The sequence below is a fragment of the Pleurodeles waltl genome, unplaced genomic scaffold, assembly GCF_031143425.1.
Source record: "Pleurodeles waltl isolate 20211129_DDA unplaced genomic scaffold, aPleWal1.hap1.20221129 scaffold_39, whole genome shotgun sequence".
Taxonomy (NCBI): Eukaryota; Metazoa; Chordata; class Amphibia; order Caudata; family Salamandridae; genus Pleurodeles; species Pleurodeles waltl.
The window spans coordinates 9,215,714-9,242,620 of NW_027150097.1; the positions used below are offsets into that span (position 1 = coordinate 9,215,714).

General features: G+C 48.2%; 4 non-coding genes across 4 annotated transcripts; 2 read left to right on the forward strand and 2 right to left on the reverse strand.

Annotated features, from left to right (window-relative positions):
* Positions 1–290: 290 nt before the first annotated feature.
* TRNAV-UAC (transfer RNA valine (anticodon UAC)) lies at positions 291–363 on the reverse strand. Its single transcript has one exon. It is a non-coding gene; the product is annotated as a tRNA-Val (tRNA).
* Positions 364–1,219: 856 nt separating this feature from the next.
* Positions 1,220–1,292, forward strand: TRNAM-CAU (transfer RNA methionine (anticodon CAU)). The gene has a single exon. It is a non-coding gene; the product is annotated as a tRNA-Met (tRNA).
* A 4,730-nt stretch (positions 1,293–6,022) lies between these two features.
* On the reverse strand, positions 6,023–6,105 carry TRNAL-CAG (transfer RNA leucine (anticodon CAG)). Its single transcript has one exon. It is a non-coding gene; the product is annotated as a tRNA-Leu (tRNA).
* A 705-nt stretch (positions 6,106–6,810) lies between these two features.
* On the forward strand, positions 6,811–6,883 carry TRNAV-CAC (transfer RNA valine (anticodon CAC)). The gene has a single exon. It is a non-coding gene; the product is annotated as a tRNA-Val (tRNA).
* Positions 6,884–26,907: the final 20,024 nt, after the last annotated feature.

Sequence of the window (26,907 nt, forward strand, 5' to 3'; positions counted from 1 at the left end):
TGTTCTTTTTAATATTTTGGAACATGATTCTATGGACAAAATAACCATGGACCCAGTTTACTAATACCAGACCTATTGGCTTTATCCATTCTAGTTTGAAAGCTCTATTGGTTCAGCGGAGTGGTTTAGACCTAAAAATGATGATAATTCTAGAATAATCGGAGCTCGAGACGACGGTAAAGATAAAAGACAAAGATCTGAAACCTTGGAATCTGAGAAACATATCATACAGAGTATCTGGTGTGAGGGGTTTTGAAAATTATTAGGCAGTAAAGAAAAAGAGTCATCCATGGCTCCACTGGGGATCGAACCCAGGACCTTCTGCGTGTAAAGCAGACGTGATAACCACTACACTATAGAACCACCCGATATATCGATTTCTGTTTCACTAAGGATATACTCATTACTAGTGTGACACAGTTATTTATATTCCAGACTGAAATGCGAGATTCGCTCCCAGGAGCTGATATATAGAAGTCATTTTAGTGTGTGAGTCTGGATAAACCAGGACCGAATGGAAGACACACAGTCATCAGTGTGCGATGGAGAGAAGAGGAGCAAACAGAGCACAGATTAGAAAAAAAAAACAGGCGCTGTTCGAAGCCTTAAAGCGCTGTACGGATCACAGAGTTGTTTCATTGGTTACAAGCGGCCCATGAAGCAACATTCACTCTGGGCATTGTCACGGGTGATGTGTACGATCACATCAGAGCTGAATGATTAACACTGCCTCCATTCAGCCCTCGTGACTCAGTCGCCCCACCTACTGGAGACAGAGAAAGCTAGTGCCTAGAAGATATTACATCTCGATAGGCCTCACTCACTACTGTTCCTGCTGGAAGTAGAGATAGCTGCAGCGCCTTGAAGATCTCATACCTCGTACAGTGACTCAGTGCCACCCCTGTTGGAGGCAAAGACAGCTGCAGCGCTTTGAAGATCTCCCACCTCGTGGGAAGCGGCGTCTCCTTTCCATTCTTTTATGGGTTATCGGACGAGGGCGCAGCTCCCAGGGACATCGCTGTAATATTTCTCATTATAATTCAATATGTTTGAAATACTTTCAGGATGAATCATTCATTGAAAGTGTGGAGGTGGTAAAGAGACACTTCTAGAGAACACGATACAGCAGCTCCTGAAGCCGAATAGAAAAGATGGCCTGTGCTGCCTCGGCGCAGCCCATCACAGTGCACAAGGGGGGCTGCGGAGAGTGATTCTCAGAGCCTTCTTAGCGCAGTAGGCAGCGCGTCAGTCTCATAATCTGAAGGTCGTGAGTTCGAGCCTCACAGAGGGCACAGCTTTTCTTTTAGCTTCTTCTTTATTTCACAATATAACTTGGATACCGTATTTCACTTAAAATATGCTTCCCGATAAAGCTGCTCTCAGAACTACAAGCTTCCATCACTTTTATACATTACATTCATTGGTGTAACCCTCACTGGGCTTTGCCATTGCTTCAAAGACAGATTGCAACCCCCAGTCAATTACCCACACGATACTCATGTTAATGTACTTTCAACTGCACAAAGACATTGCACGTCACAGAGGAGGGCCGTAACCACCTAGAGACACATAGACATGGACTGAGTTCCATTAGAGAGCACGAACATCTGAGCTCACTTGTCATATCCTGATAAATACACAGAGGTACTTTATCTCGTATAATACGTGAGTGCACAAGTGGGTAGTCAGATGCGAGCCGTAAACCCCGCCCACTCTGACGCCAGCATGCTTCTGTATCACTACTAGTTGACAAGCCCCCCCACCCTTCAGTGTTTGACGTCATGAGGAGGGCTGAGGGTAACCCCAATCACACAGTTAAGAGTACATGGCTCTGTGACGTCACTACTCACTTCCTATATATTGTTCTGAGCATTTAGTGATGTCATTTCATATTAACTCGTGTTCTGGCGCAAGAACGACAGATTATAACAAATTTAAGAACGGTAGTTTATACACAATAACAGTGTCCCACGTGCTATAAGCCCATTGTGATAATTTAATGTATATACCTCCGCCATGCCAGTGAAAATAGATATGCAACGATAGAAGATGTTATTTAACATAAAGTGTGCATTGCAGAGAGTCATTACTAAAGTGCAGAGTTCATACTGCACTTAATTATCGTGAGGAACCCAAATAAAATAAACAATAGGTGTTTACTGGGTGCCAGGTTTGATGGTGTTTAAGGGTATTGTGGCATGCATAGACTGCTTCCTTCCCCTGATAGCGCCTCCTTCCCCTGATAGCGCCTCGAAGAGCGAGTTTCCATCGGGATCCTGGGGACACTGTGGAGACATGGCTGGGAGGATGCTGGTTCTGGGAGCCCAATTGTGGGTGCACCGTGTGAGGTGAAGGGGGGTTCAGGATCTGCTCTGGATATTGTGCAGTGAACAGGTAACTGCACATGAACATGGCGTGCTGGAGAAACATGTCAGAATGGCCCCATCCGCAGTCACCTCCCATTTCCAATTATAATTTGTCAGTCATAGTCATTAAACGTTATTCGGCCAAACTTGGCAACAAAGGTACACAAAATGCATATCACTCTGTAAAAAAAAAGTCACACATCCCAACCATTAAAACCCCGTAAGACACCTGTTCATTTGTCTATTACTAAATATTTATTTTAAAATACAATAACATTTGAATTTAACGAGTGGCCGTTGGCATCTCTAGCATATCCAGCAGTCTAGATTCCTCTCTATAGGAGTCATAGCTCTGTTTTACTCTCTCTTCTCTTGAGTCAGAGGTAATCTGTTCTGGATTATCAAAATAATCACCACACCCCAGGCTATAAAAAGTGGCCTTTATGCAGTGCTTACTTTGTAAATAAAGACGTGCCGGTGCCCAAAGCCCTCCTCTTAAACACGAGGCTGCTGCAATTAAATGTGGGAACACGGAATGCTGAGACAGCGTAATCCTGAAGCCATCTCGGGCCTCTTCAATCCATAAAAAACACTCCCTGCCCTTCAACTCACTCTAGCAGCTTTCTACTTTCTCCTTTTGTGGCACTTTTTCGATTTTCCTTTCCTCCGCCTTTCTTATGTGTGTCTTTTGCTCCCAGCAAATGCTTGAGGCAGAAGAATAAGCCCCGGCCCTCAAAAATAAGTGCCGGTGCTCAGCACCGGAAACAACAAGCACAAATTAAGCACTGCCTTTAAATATGATAGCCATGAAATTGACCCGGCATTATTCTGAGTCAGACAGTCCAGCAGAACCTACCTAGAAAAATGTGCTTGTGGGACGCTCCATATCTTTAGCCACAAACTGGGCCCGCTTTAGTGCTGGTGGCGCCCTGTGTGACAGTCTTTTTTGGCACCCCCCACCCCATGGCCATCTCCTCGGATTCCCTCACTACCACCCGGCAAAACTGCCCCTCATCTCTCCATAGTCCCTCTCTCACATACATTTCATTTGTTTTAAAGCGCTGGATAGCTGCTTATCTATCCGCATAAAATATATTTTCTTTGCATCAGGCACATTAACCCTCTGCGCTACTTTATGGCGACTCAAAGCTGCGACTGGACAAAACACCAAGCTCTCTCTCTCTGGCAAGAACATTAGTCACAAGAGTTTTCTTGACATTGTAATTGCTTCCTGAAGGCTGGACACACAAGGAACTTTTCAGCAGGTGCTTTTAAATCCCAAGTTTTGTAAGTTTATTGTTAAACACAGCGCCCCCCCATCCGGGTCACCACCCCATGCGGCCGCACCGCTCGCACCGCCCTAAAGCCGACGCTGGCCACAAATATAAAGTTGTTAATTTAATACGATCGTCTACATAGGCCACTCCCAATTCTGTATGTGAAGTGACGCTTGCGGTTGTTGGAGGTGTGGCAGTAAGTCTACACAGAAATGTGTTTTCCCCAGCTTGAGGCTTCCCTGCAGGAGCAGAACCCCAAACTCCTGCCCGGTGAGTGCCTAATGCTGTGCATTTACTGCTATAAACCTGGAGGAGCTCCTGGACGGGTTTATACCCCAGTTTAAAGGAAAACTTAGAGATTCCTCCCCCGACGCCCCCATTTGTTGTCTCTGACAGTTGTTAACCTCTCCCATTTCCTGTTTTTGTGATATAAAAACTCAAATAATTAAAAGTGGAGTTTTTTTCAATCAACCTACCTCCTAGATCAAAGGATCTCTATTTAAGATTGTTCGGGCCACAAGACATGACAAATTACTTCTGCTATTTAACTTTCAGCTTGAGGCCCAACATAAACTCAGTGAAGCCTTCAAGGAGCTCCTGGAGGCCATGAGCTTCCTCTGGAATGAGATCTCGCCAGTCTAAGTTTTAAAATATCGCCTGGCATGGCATTAGTGGATACTTCTAGCCCCTGCAGTGCGCATGTACATTCTATGGAGAACCAGGCGTGGCCCTGACAGATTTTAGGGGGGTTAGTTGGGGTCAACCCACATACAATATTATTACATAGAACTTTAAAATTAGATAAAATGTTTGCAAGGTTAGGTGACACCGAAAGACAACCCAAAAGATCCCTGAAGTTATTTATAAAGAGGTTTTCTGACAATTCTTTCAGTTCAACAGCGTCCCACCCAACACGCACCCCGTTTTTTGCTAGCATAAGAGCTGAGGTGTTACTTTTGGGAATGGTCTATATATATTAAGATAGTTGATTCTTAAACCAACGGGATCGTGGTCACTAAATGGAAGGGAGTGAATATTGTAATCAACTGAGTACTGGGCCAAATCACTTGAGATCAAAACAAAATCAGTTTATAGAACCCTGTCCCCGAGCAGTAAATGTGGGTACATTTTGATTCTGTCTATCCGTATTGCCCAAGGGAAAGATTAGGGTTAGTGACAATACCAATATATTCAGAGCTTCACCATATGGGGTATGTATAAAGATTCCAATAGTGATTCATTGGGGACCCTGGGTTACAGTAATGATTATGTGGGGGTCCACAGGAGCCAAAATGTTGAGAACCACTTCTGTAGGATGTCAGGTTTTTTTCTGAGAACACTTCACATTTTTTGGTATTTCTGAAGTGTGATGGAAACAAAGATTTTAATAGGAGGAAATCAAGACAATTGATGCTGTGCAAATGATAAACGTGTTGAAAACTGATTTCTACACATTTTTGTTTGGTGCTATATAATGTTTTATCAGTAAAACTGCATGTCAGTGGGAAGTTTGTGGTCATTTCAATTGAAAATGTGCTTTCTGTAAATGACGGTGCTCTACCACACCAGGCTTTAAAAATATATTTGCGATAGCGCACTCCAAAGTGCACCACCCGCCACAGGTCTGATCCTTACCAGTGTCTTGCTGAATGGGCGTGGCTCATTTGCTGCTGAATGGGCGTAGCTCATTTGCTGCTGAATGGGTGTGGCTCATTTGCTGCTGAATGGGTGTGGCTTATTTGCTGCTGAATGGGTGTGGTTCATTTGCTGCTGAATAGGTGTGGCTGATTTGCTGCTGAATGGATGTGGCTCATATGCTACACTTGCATTTTTCCAAATCCCTATGAGTTCAGAAGACATAACATAATGAACATCTGGGAGCACCATTTGTGGCAACGCCCTACAGTGAGGGTTATTTATATTGGGCTGTGTGCTGAGGCTGCCCCGTGGTCTTCTGCGACATTTGAATGCAACCTGTGTAGGGGTGCCTCTTCCAATCAGAGCAGGTCCCTAGTAAGGGTGTCGTTATTCAAGCATGGAGGTTGAAACCCCATTCCGGGAGTATGGAAGCAATAAACATACGGCTGCAATTGAAACACAAAGGACCCTGGTGCCACTGAACCTGCTGCACCATTGAAAGCCACGCTCTGGAGAAAGAGAGTGGAGGTCTTTATTTCAGGCCCCTTTGCTCGATGTGTTGGACATTCTGTGATTTACTGTCTCAAAAGCCACATGCATGCAATTAGTTGAAGAAATGGAAAATAGATCGTAGCGCTAATTTACTGAAAAGTTATGTTTATATACTGTTGAACTAGTTTGTAATTCAGTGGAAGGTACTAAAAACACGTCCAAAAGAAAGTATCAAAATTAAAAAGAATATGTCAGAAGTGGGATTCGAACCCACGCCTCCAGGGGAGACTGCGACCTGAACGCAGCGCCTTAGACCGCTCGGCCATCCTGACAGTGGCATATTAGATGATTGTCGATGAAGTGCACCTTTAGACAAGGGCGACAGATTGCTGTATTTAATTCCTTTCCTTGACGTTTGTCCCTGCAGTCAGACGGCTTCCTGCCCAGACAGGGGGTGAGAGTCACAAGTGTTTCTACTGATGACTCACGAGCCTCAATAGAAAAGGTTTCCCCCCTCCCGCCTCCCGTCCTTATTGGGCACAGATCAATAATCGTCTCTCCCCGATATTGTGCGTAAAAGTCCTTTGCCATTGATTCTTAAGGAAAAATAAAGATTTTTTGCAGCGTTACTGGAAAGGGGAGTCACTGCGGCAGGAAATGACAAAAGTCACAGAACGAGTCACCAGGGAAAGATGTTGTGTTTTTATTCTGCAGCTCAGGATCCCCCCTCGGGGGGGCAGGGTTACGAGCTGTGGGGGGTGCAGCTCCCCCCGCCCCCGCGACAAAACTCCTCTGTCTCCACATTCATCGTTTCATGTTCTTCAAGTCGGACTCACTGAAAACATATAAGAAAGTGCAAAATAGTGTTTAGAAAATGTACGTTTTACTTCTTAATAAAATGTTATGAAAATAACTCTAAAACGTTCATAATATCGGAAATCCTCGAAGTCAGGGTGACAGTCAAAATATGTAGAATGCGCTACATGGACTGGTGAACAAACGTCCTGAGAGTTCACCTCAAAAGTGCTCACATGTGGGTTTCCGTAGTGTAGTGGTTATCACGTTCGCCTCACACGCGCAAGGTCCCCGGTTCGAAACCGGGCGGAAACACTTGTATAACTTGACAGAATTCAAAGATGAAGAACATAATATAGAAATAAAAGAAAATATTTCTCACAGCCAACTGAAAGCTGACTTCATTTTATTGTCGGAAGTGAAGTGCCATTAGAGACAAACGTGACCAATGAACCCGCGGGTCAGAAGAAAGGGCTAAACATTCTGTCCTAGCCGGGCTGGGTTTAACTTGTATTCAGTAGAGCTTTTAAACAAATTCAAAGGTATATGGTTTATACACAGCTTAAGTCTCCAACCTGACAGACATACGGAACAAATGATGGACTGACCTGGCATTAAAACTATGGGTGTAATTTGTATAATTTTGAGTAGGATAATTACTCAAAATTACTGTGAAAATACTCAAAATTATGTATACTTTGTTGACCATCCATATTAAAGGAACTCCTCTTCGCGTTATAAACACTGCTGTTTGTCTTCGGATTGGGGTCCGGGGGGGGAGAGGAGGAGGAATGAGGAGTTCCCCCTGTGGTTTATTGGGAAGGGTGGTACGCCCGCAACGCGGTTGGGCGTCAGGGGTGCCACTTAGGGGTGGGTGGGGTCCCAATATAGCCGGACATTTGTGGACCAGGTCACCATTTTGTAGAAGGTGACCTGGTGGCTAGAGCTCTAGATAGTTGGGAGCTGGTTTTTCCTTTTTGGGTTGCGTTCACGTGGCAGCTGGCAGGTTAATTAAAATAATAATAATAATAATTTAAAGTACAATCGAAACTAACAAACTTCCCATCACTACTCACGTATATCGGTGAGTGGCAGCGCTGTTTGTTGTGGGCCGCTTCAATCAAGAAGTCTTTCCGTAGGCATGGCGGAGGAGAAGGTCCGTACGTCGTTGGCCAGAGGCATTTGCGCCCGGGCGATTGGCGCACAGGGCCTCCCCAGGGGAGGCAGCGGCGGTACTGGCGTGTTCACCTCCGCGCGCTGCTCCGTCTTGTGCCTCAGGTGAGGAGGGTTGGGCGGGGTGCGGGAGGGCCGGAGAAGAGAGGCGCGGCCTGGGCGGGCCGGGGAGGGACGGGAGGAGGGCGGTTTGGGGAACCCCGGCAGGGAATCCTCGGAGTGCGGGGCGCGCTCGTCGTCAGCTTCTTGACGAGGGCGCGGCCCGCCGCAATGTGAGAGGCGCGGCCGGCCCGGCGTGCCTCCCAGCTGGTACGAAGGCTCGGAGAGGCGCGGACCCACAGGTGCCGCGTGTAGGCGGCCACTCCAGGAGGCAGCAGCTGCTGTTGGAGAGGAAGGGCCAGGGGAGGGTTCAGGGCGGGAGAGAGATATTGGGAACAGGCCCCTTGCAGTCGCGTGGGATGGTGCAGCAGGGGTGGGGCCGGGACAGGGACAGTCGAGTGGGATGGGGGAGTGGGCAAGGACAGCAAGCCTCGGGGGACCTGAGGGTCCCTATTTCCAAAAAATGGCCCACCATGCTGCAGTGGAGCAGCAGCGAGGAGGAGGAGCACGAGCAAGGGTTGGGTGGGTGGTCGGAGTACCCCATGGAGAGCGGGGCCCCTAAGATCCCTATCTGAGTTTATGGCGCCCAAACGGGGAGGGTGGGGAGGGAACTGACAGGGCAGGGGGTGGAGGGGCGATTCAACAGGGGGATGGTGGGTTGTCGGAAGGGGTAGTGGAGGAGACATTTTCAATCTCTGGCACACCGGACCTTCTTTGGCAGGACACTCTGGACTTCGATGAAGATGAGACAGGTGAGCAGTGTGCGGCTCGGTCACCCTGGCAGGAAGTGAAGGCGCGGCCCTGGGCGGCCGGCCGGATGGCATCAGCAGGACGGCGTGGAGGATGGCGGGAGACTGCAGACGCTCCCACTGAGTGGTGTGGCGATGTGGGTTTTGCACCCTCCGCCGCCGCCGCCCAGGGGGAGCAGAGTCCGGGACCGTCAGGTATACAGGGGCGAGTGGATTTTTGTCTGCAGGGTGTGAAGTATGTGGCGGCTGCGGTCGAGGCCGTGAGAAAGGTGGGGTTCCGTGGCGCGAGGAGGGGTCAGACGCGAGCCTTGAAGAAGGGGAATTGGTGGAAAGTAGGAGTGAGTCAGATTGGTGGGAGCGAGGGAAGAGGCGGGGGGTCGTTAATCCTGTCCTTAAGTCATTGCAGGCAGAGAAGCGGTTGTTGGGGCTGCCCGGGGGTCGCAAGAATGAAGGATCTGAATTGGAGGTGCGGACAGCTCAGGAGCAGCCCCTGTTTCTCTCTCCATGTAATGAGTTGACAAGCTCAATGGTCTCGGTGGTGACTGAAGCGAGGGAGGATTCGGTGCGCTTGGTCAAGGGAGTGTATGTGCAGGACAATGAGGGGGCCACTGACGCCGGGACGGGCGAGAAGGTGGTCGGGGATGCTCATAAAGGGGGCGGGGCTGCGGACGGGCCGGCGGCAGGCGACGGGCAGTGAAGGGGTCAGGCGGCGGGTGGCACAAAGGAAGAAAAGGAAGGGGAGCCGGCCCCAAAATGGGTTAAGTTGCCTTACATGGGCACGGTGAAACCGTTAGGGACTCATTTGATGCAAACCACGAAGGACAAAATCTGGAAAGGGGAGTAGGTTGACGTGCTGAAGTTGCTTCACCGGGAGGTGCGGGCGAAGGAGGGATCCAATGAAGAAGAATGGGAGCTTTGTAAGAGGCCAAAGGTGCCAGTCAACATTGAGAACTGGATGGTGGCCATCCTGATTTTCGCGAGAGTTTATTGTGAGCGCTTCCCGGAGCGGGCAGTGGCTTTGTTCAAGTATATGGACATCATCCGGAAGGCTCACCTTAACTACGAAGGGTATGCATGGAGACAGTATGATGAGGAATTCAGGGCCCGCATGGCCGCGGATTCTGAGGTAAAATGGGGTGAGATAGATTCCGACCTATGGCAGCACACTATGGGCCCAGACAAATTTGGGAAGACGGTCTTTACGGCTAGCGGTTTGCCCATAACTTATCGGCCCTTTCGAGAGTGCCCCACCCAAGGGGTGGGGTCCGGGGTCTCTAGCCCAGCTAGCTCCAGCACTTCGGGGACTGGACGCTCCGGCGCCTGCTGGGATTACAACAAGGGCTTGTGCACTAGGGAATATTGTAAATTCCGGCACAAATGCTCTAAATGCGCGGGAAGCCACCCCATCACGCATTGTAGTGGGTCGCAGGGTGCCACCAACTCAGGAAGTGCCCAAGGGAAGGGTGGCGGCAGCGGACAATCAGCCAGTTATGGGGGCAGGGATGGACAGCGACAGGGCGTTGCAGGAAAAGGCTCATACTCCGGTTGAGGTAGACCGACTCGCGGCATGTTTAGTGGGCTATGACAGGCATACGGACGCTGACTTTCTCATACGGGGATTCCGATGCGGTTTTCGTTTGGGGTACGAGGGTCCACGGGTGCGGCGGTGAGCAGAGAATCTTCGGTCCGTGTATGGCAGGGAAGGTATGGCAGAAGTTGGAGAAGGAGGTGCGTGAGGGTCGCATGGCTGGCCTTTTTTCAGATTGGCCGATGCAGAACCTCATTGTGTCGCCTATTGGGGTTGTGCCCAAGAATGAAAGCGGGCAGTTCAGACTGATACATCACTTGTCGTGGCCTGAGGGGTCGTCAGTCAATGACTTCATCCCAGACGCCTTAACAAAAGTGTCACACACGTCGGTGGATGTGGCCGTCAAAATGCAGCTAGGTCAAGGAGCCCTAATGGCTAAAACTGACATCAAGTCAGCTTTTCGGTTGCTTCCTGTACATCCAGATGATTTCGAGCTGTTGGGAATCCAATTTCAGGGGTCCTGGTATGTTGACAAAGCACTCCCAATGGGGTGCTCCAGCTCCTGTGTGTAGTTTGAGTGCTTCAGCACGGCATTGCAATGGATCTTTTCGAGGTTGACAGGTCACCAGCAGGTGACACACTACTTGGATGACTTATTTTTCGCAGCTCCAGCGGGCAGCCCACGTTGTGTGGCGGTGCTGGGCCAGTTCGTGGCAATCATGGCAGACCTTGCTGTGCCCTTGGCTCCCGATAAGACAGTGGGGCCATGTACGGCGCTGTCATTTCTGGGGATTGAGCTGGATACGGTAGCAGGTACGGCCTGGTTGCCAGCGGACAAAAAATCAGATATGTTGCAAAGAATTTACGACATGTTGCACAAACGTAAGGTCACGGTGCGTGACATTCAGGTTCTGTTGGGGCACTTGAATTTCGCCTGTCGGGTGGTGAGAGCGGGAAGGATGTTTTGTAGGAGACTTGCTCTGGCGTTAGCAGGACGGGCACTACCACATCATCACATGCGGTCGAAAGTAGGTGTGCGTGAGGATTTGAGGATGTGGGGCACATTTTTGGACACCTTCAACGGGATCCCTTTGAAAGTTTGGCAGGATTGCGATTGGGATGTGCAGCTTTTCTCAGATGCAGCCGGATCAACAGGGTTTGGTCTCTATTGGGAGGGGCGTTGGTGCACGAAAAAATGGCCGAGTGACTGGAAGAATGGGGGTCGCAGTATAGAGTTTTTGGAGCTTTTCCCGCTGGTAGTAGCGGTGTGCCTGTGGGGTCAGGAACTCCGGCACTCGCGGGTGCTTTTTCGAGTGGACAACATGGCAGTGGTACATGTGGTGAATCGGAAGTCAGCGCGGGACGGCCAGGTTTTACAGCTGCTGCGCATGTTTGTGCTGCAATGCTTGAGTAATGATATCTTTTTTAGAGCGAGGCATGTGCCGGGGGTTAATAATGAGATTGGCGATGCTTTGTCTCGTTCTCAGTGGGAGCGGTTCCATGGATTAGCCACGGGTGTGGACCTGCACAGGATACGCATGCCTGTCAGGTTATGGAGCATAGGCACAACAGGATGCTACGACTTGTACTGAATTCTTTGGCGCTGTCTACCAGGCGGGCGTGTGCCAAGGCTTGGGAGGAGTTTTTGGGCTCTGGGGCTCGGCGACAGATAAGGCAGGAGGATATTGTGGAAGATGTAGTGCAGTTTATCATGGTTTTGATTGAGAAAAGTCAGTCCAGGGTTACGATATCGGGTAAGTTAGCGGCCCTGGGGTTTATGGGTAAGTTTCTTTGGGGTTACCCACCTTCCGCGGGGAAGTTGGGGCACAGGATTCTTGAAGGGTGGGCGAAAGAAATGGGAACCAAAGGGCATGTTAGGCGCCCATTGTCTTTGACATTGCTGAAAAGGCTGTTCCCAGTTTTGAGAGTGATTTGCTTTGATGCGAGGGAAGCGTCAATTTTTAGGACATTAATGTCCTGGTTGTTTTTTTGGGCCCTACGGGTGTCCGAACTGATGGGTTTAGCAGGGCACCCGGGCAGTCAGTGGTGCGAGGTGCAGGCTGGCGCGGATGGGGTGGCGCTGCTAATTAGACGGTCGAAGACAGATCAGAGGGGTGTGGGTGCTATGGTTTTTCTCCGACGCTACCCTGATAGATCCATTTGTGCAGGGATTCTTGGAGAGTCAGTTGCGGAAGGAGTCAGGTTCTAGTGAGGGCTCGGTATTTTGACATGCTGATGGGAAAGGGGTGACAGTTCCGCAGTTGTTAGCGGTTTTGCGTAAGGGTTTGGCTTACTTGGGGGTTGATGCCACGCTCTTTGGTACCCATTCGTTTCAGATCGGGGTCGCAACTGAGGCAGGAAACAAAGGGTGGGGCAGAGAGGAACTGATGGCCTTGGGGAGGTGGAGATCAGATTGCTTTAGGCGATACGTGAGAGGTCCGGAGTTTTTGGCCTCTTGATGTGTGGGTTGGGTGGTATAAGTGTTCTCATTTTCTTTTTCTTTTCCAGGTGTGGTGCTGGGTTCGGAAGCGGAGAACCTTTCCATTTGGTTGATCGGACACTCATTTGTCAAATGGGCTCAGCGCCAAGCCCGGAGGACCGCCCTTGGAGAGAATTTAGGTTTTGATCCTGCTCAATATCAGGTCCACTGGTTCAGAAAAGGGGGGATGCGCTGGAGTGAACTTTTGCCTCGTTTGCAGAGTGCGGCGGGGCGGGGGCAGTGTCCGGATTTGTTTTGTATTAATTTAGGGGAGAATGATTTAGTGGTGACCACGGGGCTTAACCTCATGAAAGTGATGAAGAGGGATTTACAGATTCTGGTGACTCAGTGGAAGGGATGTCATGTGGTGCACACAGCATTTGTCCTGCATCGGGTTTGGAGAGGGGCCAGGAAGCCGGGAGCAATAGAGAGGGCTCAGCGCAAGTTGAACAAGGAGATGAAGAGTTTTTGCGGTGATCGGGGTTTTACCTTTTTAGAACACGTGGACTTAAGTTTCAAGGATGCAGAATTTTTCAGGGACGGTGGGGTCCATCTATATTTTATGGGGATGGAGATTTATCTTTTGTAGTTGAGAGAACAAGTGAAAGCCTTGCTGAAGAAGGCCTAGAGGGAGGGCAAAAAAAGACGGGGTCTTTTTCTGGTGGCGGTGACAGCTGCAGGGCAGGTAATAAAAGCTCGGGTGGAGGACGGAGATGGCAGGGCAATTCAGGTATTATAGGGGAAGGAGCATTAGTTGGAGATGGACAGGCATGAAACTGCTCATTAGCGGACAGGTTCAAAAGAAGCGGGTAGGACGGGAAAAATTAAATAGACGAGAGGGGAAAGAAAAGCCAGGACATGAGTAGGGAGGGGGAGGGACGTTGGATAGGTTTATTCTATGTCTAGTGAGGCTTTAGTTTTGTGAGGCAAAGGCCTAGGTGGGGTAATTGTTAGGTGCACCTGTTCCAATAAAGCGGCCTTTTACACACACAGAAAGCAAGTCGTGGTGTTGTTCACTCCTTCTCAATGGGGTCCCGGGGGGGAAGAGGAGGAACGAGGAGTTCCCCCCGGGGTTTATTGGGATTAATGGGAAGGGTGGTACGGCACGTGACGCGGTTGGTTGTCCGGGGTGCCACTTAGGGGTGGGTGGGGTCCCAATATAGCCGGACATTTTGTGGACCAGGTCACCATTTTGTAGAAGGTGACGTGGTGGCTGGAGCTCTAGATAGTTGGGTGCCGGTTTCACCCCCCCTCTCCCTCCCACGTAGGTCGACTTGTTGGAGCAGGTGCGCTTGGTAGGGGGTAGGTTGTCGCTTTGGACAGGTGCGTACCGCGGCGGTAACAACTGCAGGGCAGGTAATAAAAGCTCAGGTGGAGGACGGAGATGGCAGGGCAATTCAGGCATTATAGGGGAAGGAGCATTAGTTGGAGATGAACAGGCAGGAAACTGCTCATTAGCAGACAGGTTCAAAAGAAGCGAGTAGGACGGGAAAAATTAAATAGACGAGAGGGGAAAGAAAAGCCAGGACGAGAGTAGGGAGGGGGAGGGTGGAGTAGGGGAGAGATGTTGGATAGGATTATTTTATGTCTAGTGAGGCTTTCGTTTTGTGAGGCAAAGGCCTAGGTGGGGTAATTGTTAGGTGCACCTGTTCCAATAAAGCGGCCTTTTACACACACAGAAAACAAGTCGTGGTGTTGTTCGCTCCTTCCCAAGTATAGTTTTTCACTAAACAAATTCCCCAAATAGTCTGCTCTGGAAAATAATGTACCTGAAATGTCGTTCCTGTTACAAATTTAACAAAACGGCACAACTTGCGTTAAAATTTAGTTGCGAAATTACACAATGTGGATTAAAGGCGTAATCTTGGTATTTTTGTGCAATGTTGTTATGCAAAACTTCCAAAATTACACCAATTACTCCATCGTAATTAACATCTTGCCCAGACCTACATGTCCTGTCACCAATTCGTGCAAAGTGCCCACAACAATGTAATGCTGGCACTAAACTTCTGCATGTGCAAAGCACTGTGGCGTGGCAAGGGTACCACAGGGCCCGATGAAAGGAAGAAAATGGGCCCTTGTTTGCATTGTTAGCTAGTAAAAGACAACAATAGTTGGGGTGAAGAGGGGCTCAGACACATGGGTTCTAGTAGTGATGCAACATTGGCAGCTATGCCCATGGTAAAGACCTCTCATAGTGATGCTGAGAATACCGAGACAGCCCGTCTAACATCAGTATTTCTAGGACATTAGTAATTCCGGCCTGTGGCACTTTGCTACAAGAAGAGTAAGAAACGCAAGCTTGGGCTGGCCATCTAGGGCACAGGAAGACACCTGGTAAGGGAATGACCAATGGGCTGCTTTTAGGGGTGGCGGAACCCAGGCATTATCTGCTATTATTGAATGTCATTTGGAGCCTTCAGGGATCACAGCTATGACCCTTCACATACCTCTGGCAACACCTGTCACTATCTTTGCTATTCCTGGCCTCAGAGGTGACAAAATCAGTGCCAAGAACGCAGAGGTAGCTCATCTACACAGGTGTGAGGGCACCAGCCTCCTTGTTTTCTACCAATTATTTACTGGCCAAATAGTGAATGATAAACTTTTGATTCACTATACTTGAAACAAAAAATGGAGTACCCGGAGCTTGAATGGGATCTTGGCTGGTAGCTGATATAACTCAACAACTTTTTTTAAATGTATGTAGTGTGCATGTTTATGAGTGAGTGTCTGTGTAAGAAGGTGTGTGTGTGTGTGAGTGAGTATGTGTGTCTGCAGTGCTTTATTTGAGTCAGTGGTTGCAGGTAGGGCACACCGGCACTCATTTTTATGGCCTGGCACTTATTTTTCCTCAAAAAGGAAAAAAGCAGGAACCTTCAAGAGTGGTTTGCAGTTAGTTTCCCTTCCATTGGATTTGGAGCCTGACTGGCTGGAGGAACAAATGTTTGCTTTCCCTAGGTATCACCTTACATCTTATATTTGCTCGTGAAGGGACAGACTGTTTACAAGTTAACGAAGTCCCTGGGTCCACCTTACCTGATCTTCCTGTAAGGGGAAGAAAGGCACCTCCCCAGATTCAGGCCATTATTTCTGCTCTGGGTGCATTTTTCACACTTCACATAGGTCAAGCATCATCAGCATATTGGTGAGAGTTGATGCGGCTATCTGTGGGTAGAGCACCAAGGAGCTCCATGAAAAGGTTGGAGATGACAGGAGGCAGTATGGAAGTGTGGAGGATATTTTGTGACTTGGAGGTGCTATGTAAACTGTTCGAAATTGGGTTACTGGTTTAGGGGGGTGAAATCCTACTCAAGCAGCAACCACAATCTATATCAGAGTGAAACACAAGCAAACCCCAAATTCACCTGTGCTTATTACCCGGTTAGTTTGTGTAGGATGCTGGCCTTGCTTATAGTGGGTACATTGTGGTACTTACACTCTGTGCCAGGTTCAGTTATCCCTTATTAGTAGAATAGAGGTGTTTCTACCAGGCTAGGCTGATAGAAGGTAGCTATGGCAAAGCAGCTTAGGCTGAACTAGGAGACAAGCAAAGCTCCTACTATACCACTTATAGCATATAGCACAATATCATAAGAAAACAAAATACACATAGTTACTAAAAATAAAGGTACTTTATTTTTATGACAATATGCCACAATTATCTCAGTGAGTACCCTCAGTAAGAAGGTAAGTAATATACACAAGATATATGTACACAAACCCAAAACAGGTAAGTAATAGTAAGAAAAGTAATGCAAACAGTGTAGAATTACAATAGGATGCATTAGGTGAACATGGGTCTAGGGCCAACACAAACCATATACTCCAAAAGTGGAATGCGAATCACAAATGGACCCCAGACCTATGGGAGCTTGTAGAGGGTCGCTGGGACTGTAAGAAAACAGTCAGGGTGTCCAAGATACCCCACCCCAAGACCCTGAAAAGTAGGAGTAAAGTACCCCTACTACCCCAAAAGGACACAATAGTCGTGATAGGAGGATTCTGCAAGAACCACAAACACCAGCAAAGCACTGAAGACGGATTCCTGGACCTGAGGACCTGCAAGGCAAGAGGACCAAGTCCAAGAGTCACAATAGTGTCCGGGGGGGGCAGGAGCCCAGGAAACCCCGGATGAAGGTGCAAGAAGGCTGCCTCTGGATGGAAGAAGCTTAGGATTCTGCAACAACGAAGAGAGCTAGGAACTTCACCTTTGGAAGGAAGATGTCTCACGGTGTGCTGAAGGTTGCAGAAGTATTCCCACACAGAAATACTACAAACAAGCCTTGCTAGCTGCAAGGGTCATGGTAGAGGTTTTTGGGTGCTGCTGGGGTCCAGGAAAGACCAGGATGTCGCCCCTTGGAGGAAGAGATAGAGGGGGTGCTCAGCAAGTCAGAGAGCCCCCACAGAAGCAGGCAGCACCTGCAAAAGTACCAGAGCAGGCACTTAGAAGATTTGTGAACCAGAGCTGTCTCAGAGTCACAAAGGAGGGTCCCACGATGTCAGAGTCCAACTCAGAGGGTTGAGCACTGCAGGACAGAGTGCTGGGGACCCAGGCTAGGACGTGCACAAAGGAATCCTTGGAGAAGTGCACAGAAACCAGAGCAGCTACAAATCATGCAGTACACAATTTTGCAGTCTAGCATAGGGAGGCAAGGACTTACCTCCACCAAACTTGGACTGAAGGATCACTGGACTGTGAGGGTCACTTGGATAGAGTTCCTGTGTTCCAGGGACCATGCTCGTCAGGATGAGAGGGGACCCAGAGGACTGGTGATGCAGTCTTTTGGTGCCTGCGTTAGGAGGGGGAAGATTCCATCGACCCACAGGAGATTTCTTCTTCGCTTCCAGTGCAGGGTGAAGGCAGACAGCCCTCAGAGCATGCACCACCAGGAAACAATCGAGAAAGCCATCAGGATGAGCTTCGTGCATCGGTAGACGCGGTCGAAGAGACCCATCTACACACCCCATCCCAAGAGCGGGACTGGTAGAGGACCGAAGAGATAGGGAAGCGGGACAGAAAATCTGCAGGACCCTGTTGTGCACCCGGGACGTGGCGGACCTGAAAGGTAAAAGGTTGGAGCTCCAGGAACCATCAAAGGATTCGAGAATTTGTGTCTTTGTGAGAGGCGAGCCATGTAAGAGGAGCATGGTCCATATAAAGAATGAAAGGCCTGCCCAAGAGGTAATATTGCAAGCTTTCCACAGCCCACTTAATGGCGAGACACTCCTTTTCAATAGCTTGGTAATGACACTTGCGAGGGAGGAGTTTCCGGCTAATAAAAACAACTGGGTGATCCTGACCCACCCCATCAGGCTGGGCGAGGACCGCACCCAGACCAACATTAGAGGCATCAGTATATAGATGGAAAGGGGCGGAAAAATCCGGACACTGAAGGACGGGTTCGGTGGTAAGGGATTGTTTTAAGGTTTCAAAACTGGACAGTTGAGAGACAGACAACGGGGCTAATGTCGAGGGATGTTGCTTTTGTAGGAGGTCGGTAAGGGGGGGCAGCAATGGTGGAGTACTGTGGGATAAACCTACGATAGTACCCTACTAAGCCCAAAAAGGATCGTAGATCTTTCTTAGTTTTTGGCGTTGGAACTCGTGAAATGGCCTCAATTTTGCTTTGTTGGGGTTTTAGAGTTCCGTTACCAATTAAATACCCAAGGTAGGATATTTGGGTATTTCCCAGGGTACATTTTTTTGGATTCGCCGTGAGTCCTGCGTTGGTTAATGCTCTAAATACCTCATCTAGATGGTGTAAGTGATCTTCCCATGAATCACTATAGATCACAATGTCATCTAGGTAGGCAGCCGCAAAGTTATGGAACGGTTTCAATAGTCGGTCCATGAGTCGTTGGAAAGTAGCCGGGGCCCCATGGAGCCCAAAAGGAAGGACGGTAAAGTGGTATAGGCCTGATGGGGTTGAAAAGGCAGTCTTTTCTTTGTCTTCGGATGAGAGGGGAATTTGCCAGTACCCTTTCGTGAGGTCGAGGGTAGACAGATATTTAGCTTTACCTAGTTTTTCTAAGACATCGTCTACCCGAGGGATTGGATACGTGTCAAAAAGCGATATGTCATTTAATTTGCGAAAATCGATACAGAATCGCACAGAACCATCAGGTTTTGGAACAAGAACCACTGGGGAGCACCATGGACTCACCGAGGGTTCGATTACTTCCAGTGCCAGCATTTTTTTTATTTCTTCCTCAATAAGGTGTTTCGGGGCTTCTGGAATCCGATAAGGACGGAGTCGCACAATTTTTGCCTCTGGGGTTTTGATTTGGTGATGGATTAATTTCATCCTACCGGGAGTCTCACAAAAGAACAATGAGTGACTCTGTATGAGGGTGGCCAGTTGTGCTTTTTCCTTGTTTGTAAGCGATTTGTTTATCTCGGGGACTGTTTCCTCTTTTATATGCGTCGTGGGGAATAGCTCTAATCCCAGTGTCGGGGAAGGTGTAACGATGAACCCGGTAGCAATGGGGTCACTGCTAACGTCTGGCTGTTCCCATTTCTTTAACAGATTGATATGGTATATTTGGGTTTTCCTGGGATGTTGGTTTACCTCAATGAGATAGGTGACAGCTTTTATTACTTTATAGGGACTTTGCCATCTTGCTAACAGTTTGTTTTCAGAGGTTGGCCGCATTATAAGAACCTGTTCCTCAGGGTGGAAGGACTGTAATTTGGTTCCTTGGTCATAATACGTTTTTTGGTTGGTTTGGGCTTTTTCTAGATTAATTCGTACATCTTCCCATATGGACTGCAATTGGGACTTCAACTGGTTGACATATTATAAAAGGGGTTTCCCTTCCTCCGCTTCTTCTTCCCAGGTTTCCACAGCCATATCCAGGAGACTACGTGGTTGTCTCCCGAAAGCTAATTCGAATGGACTGTGTCCCGTGGAGGATTGTTCATGAGTCCGGATGGCGTAAAGGACCAGGGGTAATTTCTGGTCCCAATCCCTTCCGGAATCATACACTATTTTACGTAATAGGGTTTTAATGGTACAGTTATATCGCTTCACCAAACCGTCTGTTTGGGGGTGATATACAGAAGTTTTTATCTGGCTGATCCCTAGTAATTTGCATATTTGCTTCATAAGGCCTGACATGAAAGGGGTGCCTTGATCTGTAAGAAGTTCCTGTGGAAAACCCGTTCTGGAAAAAAACGTTATCATGGCCTGAGCTACTGTTTTGGTAGTCATACTAGATAGGGGAATAGCTTCTGGGTATCTTGTGGCGTAATCCACGAGTACCAAAATGTATGTGTGACCTCAGGAGGAGGGTCTGAGAGGACCGACGAGATCCATACCCATGCGGCTAAATGGAACATCTATAATGGGTAGAGGTTGTAGCGGGGCTCTCTTAGGAACTCCAGGTTCCGTCAGTTGACACCTCAAACACTGCAAACAATAACGTCTCAGCTGTGCATAAATCCCTGGCCAATAGAACCTTCGTAAGAGGTACTCTTCTGTCTTGTCCCGGCCGTAATGGCCTCCCCCTGGCTGGTTATCAGCTAGAAACAGGACCTGTTTGCGATAGGATTCTGGAACCACCAATTGCTTTTTTTCCCCCTTTGGAGAGTTAGTAACTCTATAGAGAAGGTTTTTGTGAACTATGAAGTAGGGACCCACCTCAGTAGATGGTTCTGTTTTGGCTACTGTCCAGGCATGGCTGAGCGTAGGGTCCTGTCGTTGGCTATCCCTGAAGGAAAGGACAGCGTCCCCAACTTCTGCTACCACTTTACTAGAGGTGTGTTTAAACTGCGATTCTTGATATTTTAGTTTTTCTTGTCTTTTCTCCTTTCATGTTAGTTTGATGCGAGCGGGAGGGCCCTCAATAACACTAGTGGCGAAAGGAGACTCTGCCCACCAGTCCGGGTTTTGTCGGGGTACTTTTGTCTTTTCTAACAATTGAGAAAAACGGATGTAATCAGTTCCGATAATACAATCTTCTATCAGCCTGTCCATGATCCCTACTGGAAGGAAATCGTAGTAGTCATCCCATTCTATCCTGACCAAACCTAGAGGATACTGCCTCTTGTCTCCATGAATACAACAAATAGTGTCACTCTGACTTGATGCCTTGTCTAAGGGTTTCACAAGATCCTTCCTTATCACTGACTGGCTACAGCCTGAGTCCACTAAGGCTTCAGTGGGTTGGCCATTGATCTGTATAACCTGTCGGAACTTATAATGGCCCCCTCCTGTGCATAGTACCCTGCGCGGGGTAACCCCGATTTTCATGGGTTCAACCCCTTTGTGTTTCCTGGGACACACTCTCGCGATATGACCCCATTCCCCACAACTGAAACATTGGGGTTGCTGCAGGTGGCTACCCTCCCCGGTTTATGTGTCATTGTGTCTTCCATAGAATGCCTGGGTGTATATTTAAGTGGAGCCATGGGTGGTTTCACCGTGGGTCTGGGAGTTATTGCTTTCACATCTGTAGATCGGTGATAGGCACAAGCTAAGTCTATGGCCACCTCTGTGTCGACCTTGGGATGTTGCCTAATCCAATTCCGGGTGCTGTTCGGGAGTGAGTCTAGGTATTGTTCTAGAATAATTGTTTTAATTATGTCTTCTCTACTCGTTCTCAGAGGACCCAGCCACTTTAACCCTAGATCTTTCACTCTAAAATAGAAAGTCCGGGGATCTTCACTCTGTCCCTATTTCACTTTTCTAAATTTCATTCGGTAGTATTCCGCATCGTGTCCAACCCGTTCTAGGATGCTATGCTTGATATCTTTGTAGGGTGTGTTGCCCCCTGGGTTAGCGGCCTGGTAGGCAGTCTGCAGGAATCCTGTTAGCAGTGGCGCAATATACTGTCCCCACCGCTCTTCTGGCCATTGTGCCGATGAGGCTACCCACTTGAAGTTTGTAAAGAAGGAGTCGGGGTCTTTTCCTTCCTGAAATTTTTGTAAAACCGAGCTCGGGACGTTGGGATGGACCTTGCTGGCTGCTATGGTGTCCGTTAGTTTTTGCAGCGCAGTCTCATGTACGAGCTGGTTATTCGCCATGATTGTGGCTTGACTCTTTAAAGCCGTTTGCAGGGCCTCTCTATCTTCTTTCTCCTCTCTTTGTTGGGCTTCCCAGGCCAATTGGAGGTGTCGCTGTCCCTCCGCCAGCTGCTTTATCATGTCCTCTATCGTTGGTTTTTCCTCCATTTTTGTACCCGTCTGTAGCCTTGTGGGTCGAAAAAGATCCCACTTCTGACACCACTGTGGTAGGCTACTTTAGGTACAGAGGACGCGAACATGCTAATACGGTAAGCTGTTTATTTATGTGAGCTTTGATGCAGTTTTGTAGATGGGGAAGAAACAAAAAGGGAATGGAATTCCAGTAACACAGATTTATGGTGTCTTCTTTATCCCGTTATCAACAGTCTCTTCTTCTTCTCTGTTCCTTTTTAGGTGTGGTGGATGTCCACGCGTCTTGTCCCCGAGGGTACCGGAAAAAAAAGGAACAAATAGTAGGAGCAGGTAAGTTCACTGTGGGTTATTCTGGGGTTCAGTTGTTAGTAGCATACAAGGGAAAAGTATTCAGGGTTTTCAGGGGAAAGATAACAGGGAGTGTCCAACGGTGCAGGGCTGAGGTCACACGTGCTCTTTCTCAGGCATTGTCCTACTCTTCCTTTGTTATAGTTACTGTGTTCTTAGTGTGCACCCCGTGCCCCTTTTGCCCGCTCCCCCTTCCCAGCCTTCCCCTCGTGCCCGGTTTCCCTCCCTTGCTTCCCTATACTGTGCTTTCTCTCAGAGAGTCCTATAAAGGACCGTACCTTGCGGAGCCACGACCCTCCAGGGTCGTGGCTGGGCTCTGTGGCGTTGGTGCTGGGGTTCTTTGGGACCGTCAATGCGCGTTCCTCTCTTCCGGTACTCCGCTCCACCTCTGGGCCCAACGACCTTGTTTCTGGAATCGGTGTCTCCTCCTTCGTGCTGTCCGCGTCTTCCGTCTCCCGGCGTTCGGCCCCCTTTGGCGAGTCCGTTGTTTCTTTTCTTGGTCGGACCCGGAAGTCCGGGTCCGACGCGTCCGACAGCGTTCCCATGTTGTCATGGGAACGCGCTCGTCGCCTCGGAAGGAGGGGCAATGGCCGCCAGCTTCGTGCATCGGTAGACGCGGTCGAAGAGACCCGTCTACACACCCTCTCTCAGAGGAAATCCTTTGTTCTGCCTTCCTGGACCCCAGGAGGGCCGAATCCTGTCTGAGGGGTTGGCAGCAGCAGCTGCAGTGGAAACCCCGGAAAGGCAGTTTGGCAGTTCCCAGGTTCTGTGCTAGAGATACCATTCTGGTATTTGGGGGACAATTTCATGAAAGAGGCTACCTTCCTACAGTTTGGCTCAATAACAATCAGGCTCTACTTAAGGGCAGTGTGTAAAGTATTTATGCAGCACTACAAAGAGTAATAATGTGAAGACATAACAGAAGAAAAATCAGAGCAAAATTTAATAAAACTTTTAAGACAAAAATGACAAAAATCTAATCAATAGAACCGATAATATGCAATTTTTAAGATTTAAGTGAAAAAGTGCCAAAAGCACAAAGTACTAACTGTGGCTATCAGGTCAAGCCAGACTAGGACAGAACCACAAGTTCAGACTGACTGCAATGGAGCACAGGCCGGATATGGGGACCAAGTTGGGCCTGCTGAACAGAGTACCTTAAATCATGGTTGCGGAACAATGTGAAGTACCGCATTGAGGATGTGCCGTGCACCTGAGGTGATGCAAGGTCCTTGCAAGGAGATGAGCCACGCAGGAATGGTTCCCGGGGCTGCGGTGGACAATGTGACGTCCTTGCATTAGGATGTGTCACACAGCAGGGGATCCTGTAAGCTATAGTGGACAATGCAAGGTCATTGCGCGGAGCTGCAACGAGCAACAGCAGTTCCAATGGTCTACAAGGTTGAGATGCAAAGTCCTGCATCGGGGATGGATTGCACAGTGGTGCTAATGTAGAGTTTAGCAAGGTGATGCACCGCACTGCGTTGGTTCTGCTGAGACCACAAATGGGCAGTGCACCTTCAGGTCCACCTTCCACAACTCAGGACTGGGGTGGAACCACTTGGGAAGTCAGGAATTCACCTCAGCTGTTTCCAGGGACTGATGCAGGATGTTGGGGAGCCTTTGGTGGCCTTGATGCTCTGATCAGGCCAGTCAACCAGCCCTTGGAGTCACTATGGTGGTCCCGGGGCCAAGGTGCATGTCCAGCCCTTCTTACTCAGACAGGAGGGCATCATGGCTACACAGCAGGGCAGCAAAGTGTCAGTCCTTCTTGCACCAAAACAGCACAGCAGTCCTTCTTCTGAGACTTCCACAGGACCAGATATGTATTGAAGAGTTGAGTCTGAGGGTCCAGTATTTATATCTGGCACTTGCTTTCAAGTGGGAGAAGCTTCTAGAGAAAATATTTTGAAGTTCTTTAAGCTTCCTGCCTTCAAGCTGGCTACATGAACAATTCAGTTATGACAAGTCCTCGGTGTGAAGGCAGGGCACAGCCTATTCAGTTGCAAGTGGGACTGTACCTAGCTCTGCTCCCCAATCCTGCTATTTGATGGCCCATCCAGGCACACCTAATCCTTCTATTGTTTTGCTGTTGAGAGGGAATAAACAAAGTCGCACTGCCAACTGCACCCAGTTGTGTGACCCAGGAACAGGCAGCAGGCACCAAATATCTAGGGCTGGAACATGCCAACTGTATAATAGTGGCAATTTCGAAATTGTAACTTAAAATCAACTTTACTATTAAAGAGGATTTTTAACTACAGTTTCTCAGATGCCAAACATGAGACTCCCATCTACTGCCAAATGAAAATTACCACTTCTTAAATGTAATAAGGTAATCCAATGTTGTTCAGAGGGAGGGCTCACAAAAGTGAAAAATATATTTAGAGGTTTTTCACTACCAGGACATGCAAAAATTAAAAGTACATATCCAACTGTTTAAATACCCTGTACCTTGCCTTCTGGGCCATGTTGGATCTTCCTTAGGGATGACGTATGTGTATTAGAAAAGGAGGTGTGGCCTTGAAAGGGGTTTGCCATGCCATGTCGAAATGACAATTTAAACGGCTCGCACAGGCTTTAATGGCAGATCTGAGATATGTTTAAAGGACTACGTAGATGGGTGGCACAATAATTGCTGCAGGCCCACTAGTAGCATTTAATTTTCAGGCAGGCCCTAGGTACAGGGCTGGGATTCTGATTGGTTGCTGGTTTTAGGGCTGGGGCTGTGATTGGTGTTCAGGAATAGGGCTATGATTGGTGATTAGGGCTGGGTCTCCCATTAGTTGTTTGAATCAGGGCCTGAAATTGGATTGGCTAGGGTTAGGACCAGCTTCTTATTGGCCATTAGGGCTATAAAAGCCTAGGATTTAGGGCATCTCAGCCCGGGCGGAGAGGCAAAGGGCAGAGAGGACAAGGGCAGTTGCCTGTTTGGGCCTGTTCGGGACAGGTAGGGACCAGGGCCTAAGGCCAGAAATGCTGCCCAGTTCTCAATTGACCAGGAATGGTTTCAGCCCCTACACATCCCTCAACATGCAAACACATATTCTACAAAGACATCCAACTCATGCATCACAAACTGACCACAGACAGATTGCAATGTCCCATCACCCAACACAATACCCTTTATACAACACATATACACATATTCCCCACAACTACAACAGTCAAACACCTGCATTCTCACAGCAAACACTACTCTGTCTACTCCCACTAACACAACCTGCCATCACCCACACAACACAAAACTACAGTATACATTTCTCTCAGTCTCAGCCTTCCAGATACACACTCTCTGCTCTTACTTACCAACAACACTATCCCCTGTTTGCTCCACACAGACCACCTGTCATCATAACAATGCCCAAACCCTGCCTTCAAACACTACATCTACAAACACTCTTCCCCTCTCTTCACCAATTGCACACAACCATACAATCCCCACATTTCACTCCACCACACATATTACCTCTTCCAATCATCGCAACTAACACTAACTCCCCTGGCACACATCCATCACCTCTTACACACCTCGTACATTCATCTCCATAACACATCAACACCCCATCTAACACTCAAATTCCACTCACCAGCACTAACTCACATACAAATCCCTCACCAAAAACAACTACACCAATATCCCCTCTCACTATTCCACAAAAACAATACCGACCACAAACATCAGCACATCAAATCAACACAAACTTACATTACACTTATCGTCATACCCACCCCCACCCTCAGGACTACACAAAGAATGCAAATTCCATCCTATCTCCACCCCTAATTTCTCACTCTTCACAAACACCTACCACAAGCACCCCAACCCAGCAACTTTCATTCACTCGCCTCTCCTCCATTGCACAATTTAGAGCCTTACATCATGATCCAGATGCTCCTCCACCACCCCTAACCCATACGCCATCCACACTAAACAAACGCAAACAAAATAAAAAACATGCCACTCATAGCAACCTCGCATCCCCTTGTCTATTACATAATAAAACTACCCTACAAAAAACAGTACACTTCTCATGGCTCCCTCAGCCACCAAGTCCACCACCCACACACACAGACCCAACAAAATGCCTCCTTAACCTGCTGGAAGAGGAACACTATATTGAAAAGCAAGACTATTGTGAGCCTCAAACAGTTATCACAACTAGCAACACTCCTGCTCCAAGCTCACATTATACTACTTACCCTTCTCCTAAACAAAACAACACTACCACTAACACACCTTTTCTAAACTGCCAGCTCATAAATGCTCGATCACTCTAAAAAAACAAGCACCACATCTACGACCTGCTCACAGACACACAACCTGACTTACTATTCATAACTGAATCCTGGTTGGGAGATGACATGGCCCCAGTGTTGCACGAAGCCGTTCCTCCGGCCTATCAAACCATCACAGAAAACCGTATAGGCAAGAGAGGAGGTGGACTAGCTATTATATTCAAACAGGCATTGAACCTCAGTAAAACAGACAACATCTCCATACAAGGTTGTGAAGCCCTCCTTACCAGGTGCCACCCTACTCCAACTTCCTCCTGTAAGTTTCTCCTTCTTTACAGACTTCCACCTAACAACTCCATATTCCCAGATGCTTTTCTAGACACAGTCTCAAACTTTATTACACTATACTCTAACATATGCATCCTTGGGGATTTAAACATTTGGTTTGACAAACCCAATATGTCCCATTCAAAAGCTATCACCACTGGCCTAGTCGCATTGAACTTACATCAGATTGTACACAATCCCACACACATCGCTGGTCACATCCTAGATGTCATTTTT